The sequence below is a fragment of the Petaurus breviceps genome, unplaced genomic scaffold (assembly GCF_028583685.1).
Source record: "Petaurus breviceps papuanus isolate PSGF00001 unplaced genomic scaffold, PetGlider_PUasm1.0 90451, whole genome shotgun sequence".
Classification (NCBI taxonomy): Eukaryota; Metazoa; Chordata; class Mammalia; order Diprotodontia; family Petauridae; genus Petaurus; species Petaurus breviceps.
The window spans coordinates 2,425,182-2,431,084 of NW_027187258.1; the positions used below are offsets into that span (position 1 = coordinate 2,425,182).

Below are 5,903 nucleotides of genomic sequence, written 5' to 3' on the forward strand. Positions count from 1 at the left end.
AAAGAAAGAAAGAAAGAAAGAAAGAAAGAAAGAAAGAAAGAAAGAAAAAAGAAAGAGAGGGATGAAGATGAGAAGGAAGAAGGGGAGACAGATTGAAGGGGAGGTGTGTTGAAAGGAAAGGGGAAGGAGAGGAAGAAGGGAAGACAGGAAGGGAAAAGAAGGAATTAGCCTAGAACAAGGGGTCTGAGTCCCAAGGAGGGGCAGGTAGGACTCTTCAAATGCAGGCCTAGCCTCATCTCACTCCTACCACCCCATTCACAGCCCATACCTAGGCTCAGCAACCACTAACCCTGGGATCTCCTCAGCCCCTGGAGGTAGGGCTAGAAATGTCTGGAAAAGCTGGGCAGTACAGAATGGTTTCAAGGTTCTGTTATGTGGAAAGAGAACTCAGGAATTTGGCACTTCGGAAAGTCCGGCCCTTGGGGGGTTGGCTGGCTGGCTAGAGAGCAGTGAGCTAGGAGTGGAGGGGGCTGGGTGGGGAGTGGGGGAAGGGGAGCTGGACGGAGGGATCCGAGGAGATGAGCAGTCTGGGTTCCCACTGGACAAGCAGAGTACCCTGACTGCGACAGCAATCTCCTCGCAGATGGTGAGCACATAATTGATATGGTTCCAGCTAGAAGGGCCTTTGTACCCCAAACTGACTGTGTGGGGAGAGGGCCTCAGAACACAGAGGGGAGATTAGCAGAGGCTGAAGGAGCCCTCTGTGTTAGGTACTCATAAAAAAATAGATCTTGAACTGGAAGGGAAATCGGAAGTCATTGAATCCAGCCTGTTCATTTTGCAGAGGAGGAAACTGAGGCCCAGAGAAGGGAAGGCTAGGGAGCATGTGAGGCAGAGACGAGCATTAGCCCTCTTCCAGAGAGAGGGCAGTGCCCTCCCCAAGCCCTCTGTCTTCTATTCCACTGCACCAGTGAATTCATCATGGCAGGCCTGGCCATCTAGATTGAGTGATTCAATCAATCAAATGTCAGCTACGTGATAAGCCCTTAGTCAGGAGGAAGGTTCTTCGAGGCTTTGTATGAAAGCACTGAAGCTCTCTGCTCCTCGGAAACTAGCTTGTGACTGGGTGAAGGGGAATCAGCCGTAGCCTGTGGAGGCTCTGGGTATCACAGCAGAGCAGTTCAGGAGCACGCTCTCCCTTCCACACTCTGGGTCTCTGGGGAGAATTCTCAGGCAGGCAAAGGGCCAACTCCCTTTGGGAAGCTCCCCTCAGATGGAGCTCTCTGCTGAGCTGGACGGGGCAGCTCCCTTCCCATGGGGTGCCCAGTTTGGCCTCAGCATGTTTGGGGCTCTGCTTCTACTACCAGCCACTTGAGATGTCTCTAAGTATTTGGGATGGCCGCCCGATGAATGTGTATGAAGGAGCTTGGGGGGAGGGGGAAGGGGAAGAAACCTCCCTCTCCCCCACTCCTTCTGAAGTACTTTACCACTGGATTCACTAGTTCACCTCTTGAACCCAGCTTTCCCTCATCATCTGATGTATGTGGTGACAAAAGCACCAGTCCATGGAGAGAACCAATGTACTGTTGTGGAAAGAGCTTTAGATATGAACTCAATTCCATTCAATTTAACCCACATCTATTCAGCACCTACTACATACAGTGAGAGAGAGTTGATGCAAGCAGAACTTGGACTCTTTGCCCCAAACATTCCCCTATCCCTAATCCGGAGTAGCTCACAGCCTAACTGGTAAAAAATGAGGATCCAAGCAGCAGTGACAGAAAAGAGAATGAGGTCAGTGACAGAAGGGTGTTGAGCAGGGCAGCCTCTGTTAAACTCCTCAAACTCTGATCACTTTCCAGAGATCCCAACACCCATGGAGATCAGCTTGGGCGATTGCTTTTTGGGTACGGGGGCTGCTTCCTTTTTTTTAAGCAATCGGGGTTAAGTATTTTGCCCAAAGTTATATGGCCAGTTATTTTTGTGTGGGTGCCGAGTATCTGAAGCCAGAACCGATCCCAGATCTCCCGAAGCTGGGGCCGGCACTCTTACTCACTGTGCCACGTGGCCACCCCTGGCTGCTTCCTTTTGATGGATTGGCTGAGGCTGAGGAGGGTGGCTTCCTATCTGAGAATCAGCTGTACAAGGCCTCACCCTCTTTTCCCTGTTGTTTTTTCCCACACTCTCTCTCCCTTGGACTTCCAGACTGGAATCCAATAAGGGGAAGGAAGGGTAGTTTTCTCTGTCTCCCTTCCCCCAAGGGGTAGGAAATGACAACATGGAGAAGCTCATGGCAAGTGATCTGGGCTCTATCAGGAGCCTGAGGGGGGTATTCTTGGACCTCAAGTTCCCAGCTTCCTTCTCCTGCCTTCTTGGCTCTTTTTCTGAGCACAGATTAGCAGTCCCCAAAATGGATATTTCAAACTTTGGGGAATCATTTGTGGGCAACCCTAGTTTGAGATTCCCCACATGCAAGAATTCTCACTTAAGTAAGTGGAAGTAAACCCTGGTCTCCCTGAGGGAAAGGCTGTCCTTTCCGACTCACTTCACAGAGGACAAGAGGCTTCTTCCCAGAAGATCGAGCCCATGCTAGGGAGAGGGCAGGAGATGTGAGCCTTGCCACCCCTCCTCCTTGATATTGCTGTGAGATGCTTTGGTAGTGCGGTATGATGTGAATTTGTTCCATGGATGCACAACGAATCCTTTCCTTTCCATGAAAATCTAATGAGCTCCTGTGAATCCATAGACATTTTTCAGAGCAGGTAAAATAAAGTCCATTCCATACCTGACACCCAAGTGGTTCAATGACCACGTGTGCAAGGATGCTATTGTCCATTTGGTGAAACCTAGATGCAAGGCAATGCCTAAGGGAGTTTTACTCTGACAGAAGGAGGCAGCGCAGATATGGGCCGAGTCCAAGACAGAAGCTGATCCAATGGGTGCCAGGCCCCCCACGATCCCACTTGGTCGATAGATAAGAGTGCAAAGACCCAACCAAGGTCCTATGATACATGGGGGATGGGGTGGGGTGGGGTATGAAAATGCTCCGCCATCTCCCTGCCGAGCTCCAGGTCCCAATCACCGCAGAGGGATTCTTAGGTCTCTTTGTCTAGCCTCGAAGCCTTCCCTTACCTCCTCCTTTGCAGCTCCAACTGCTTGCTGGCCCCCTTGAATTGGGCTCATCAACATCTTAAGCTCAAAGCGTCCAAAACAGAACTTGGAACTCGGGCTCTTTGCAGCAAACATTCCCCTCTCCCTAACTTGTCACCTGGGGCCTGGGGGGCATCGTCGATTGCTCACTCTCTCACCGCCCCCACCCCGCAGTCAATTATTTCTCAAGGTTTCGCATTTCTACCTCGAAAACGTCTCTCCTTTGCCCCTGCCCCGCCCCTGGTGCAGGGCCTCATCACCGCGAGCCTGCCTGCCTCAAGTCCCGCCCACATCCATTCAGCTTTCAATCTACTCCAGCGGCTCCCTATAGCCTCCAGGATGGAGCAGAAAACTTCCGACTTGGAAGGCGCTCCATAATTCGGCCCCTTCCTCCCTTTGCAGCTTGCTTAACTCTCACAGCCAGCCGTCCTTTGTGACTCAGTGACGCTGGCTGCCTCGAGGTTCCTCCCGCCTTTCCAAACTCGGAGCATTTTCCCTGCGTCCCCCCAGCCCACGTCCACCTCTCGGTTTTCAGAAGTGATTTTCCTCTACTGAGTCCCTTTAGTCCATCCTTGGTGGCCCACGTGCCCTCTTTGAGGACAGACTATCTTTGGCCTCTCTCCGTCTTGCCCAGCACTTAGCTCAGTGCCTGGCACACAGTAGGGGCTCAGCGAATGTTTACCACTAGTAGACTGCCAGCTAAAGTGAACTGCTGGCTGGCCTCCCCTTGCATTGCTCCTGTTCAGGCTGCCTCCCTCAGATGTGCTGACTGTATCCTGGTCTTCAAGCCTGCCCCCATTGACTTCAGTTGCTAATGCTCTCTTTCTCCCGAAGTTACACTGTGTTTACTTCTCTGTGCACATATTCTATTCCCCTTCCCCATGAGAATGGAAATCTCGAGGCCAGGGAGTGGCTTGGTTTCATCTTTCTATTCTCGGTGCCTAACAGAAAGCCCAGAACACAGCGAGACAAGGAGAAATCTTCATTGACTGTAATTGCAATTACCCAGTCCCTGCCCTCGAGAGGAATGGATGCCTGAGCTGGTGATTAGAGGAAAGGAGAAACTTCAAGAGACAGAGGTGGAAAGCGTATTTTAGATGTCACAGACATTGAGAGCAAAGGCACAGGGATGGGAAAGGGAAGCACGAAACAAGAGGGATGGAAACTAGGCCAGGTTTGCTGCAATATATAGCGTCTAGGAAAGACCTACAGAAGCCCGGATGCCTCCAGCCATGCCCTCTTCATGTGGAATCAGGAGCCTGCAAGCCCCCTGGGCTTTGGCAGGCCACGGTGAGCCTTGTCTTGCTTGGTGGTGTGTAGCCACGCCAGTTCCTGTGCATGGCTCTGAGGGCACACTTTTCTTTGGAATGTCTGTGCTCAGCACAGTGCCAGAGTATTTAAGGACCAGGTCCATGGGCTGGGACTCCAACTTCTGAGGACCAGAGAGAACTTCAGGAACCCTGAAATGGCTCCAAACTGAAGCTCCTCAGCTCCCAGGCATGTTTACAGCGAAGATCAGAGAGAACGTGTGACTTGCTCAACATCACACAGGGAGTGACTAGGAGTTTCAGCTGGACGCCTTCTCACTATCGGAGCGATGCAATAATCAATTGAGAAACTCTTATCAGATGCCTCCTGCGTCCCAGGCACTTTGCTAAGTTCTGGAGGCAGTGTGCAGTAGAGATGGGGAAGACTGGGGGAAGGGAGAGCAGCTCGGAACCTCTGCCAGTAAGAACTCAGGCAGTGACAGTGGGAATGGAAATGAGGGGCTTGAGCCTAGAGCTACTGGCAGGATCAGCAAGGGGCTGCCTGGAGGGGGTCAGGGAGAGAGATGAGCCCCCAGATACTGCTGAGATTATGAGCCCTCGTGCCTGCAAGAATGGAAGTAGAGAAGTTAGGGGGCTTCCAGCCCTGTCCCCGGCTGGCCCAGGACAGCTTCTGATGGGAGGGGCAGCAGCATCACCTGGAGGTCCTGGGCTGGGGAGAGTGGCAGCCTAGAGAAGCCCCAAGCTCAGGGCTCCTTGAGACCCATCAAGGAACAGGGAAGAGAGCTCCATGGCATTCAAGTGCAGGAGGGAGAAAAGGGAGAAAGACTGGTGATTTGAGGATGTCAGAGCTGGGGACTCTCTCAAGTTACAGAGAAGGAAACTGAGGTTGAGAGAGGGAAAGGGTCTGCAGGCCAGCCAGAAGCAGAGTCAGAAGGTATCTTAGAGACCATGCCGTTCAATCTTTGTTTTACATAATTAGGAATTAGAAGCTCGGAGCAGAGAAGCCTCTCGCCAGGACAGGTCTTCTTAGTGGAAAGGAACACCTTGTTCTGACCTTCCCTCTCATCCCACACTGTGCCAGAGGGGCCCCAGACCAGTCCTTCCAGGGGACCCCCTTCCTGCAGACATCCCAGGGGCAGCCTCCCAGAATCCCCCATTCCCCAAGAAGCCCAGGTCAGCGGGGCACAGAGGAGAACCAAAGGCAGGAGTTTATCAGCAAGTCTTACCATTTTATTTCTTTATGGGGTTAACAGGGAGCTGAGGAGCCTCTGTCCCCACCCCCCACCCCCCACCCCCCCACCCCCAGCACAACAGAAACTGAAAGCAACACACAGGTACATAACACGCGCACACACAGATACTGGACACAGAGTCAAAATAGAAGAGTGAGAAGACAACCGAATTTTAGCGGGTGGGCAGCGGGCGGGGGTGGGGTGCAGGGAGAGCTCTTGGTAACTGGCTCAGAAAATGAAGAGCATAGGAAGTGGTGCCCCGAAATCCTACTCATGAAGCACAGTGTAGAGAGTGGCATTAGCATGTGGCCAG

General features: G+C 52.4%; 1 long non-coding RNA gene across 1 annotated transcript in view; it reads right to left on the reverse strand.

Annotated features, from left to right (window-relative positions):
- LOC138141645 (uncharacterized) overlaps nucleotides 1-3,343 on the reverse strand; it is a 12,887-nt gene extending 9,544 nt beyond the window's left edge. Inside the window, exon 1 of the long non-coding RNA XR_011163227.1 lies at nucleotides 3,073-3,343. This is a non-coding gene — a long non-coding RNA (uncharacterized lncRNA). The remainder of the gene's footprint in view (nucleotides 1-3,072) is intronic.
- Nucleotides 3,344-5,903: the final 2,560 nt, after the last annotated feature.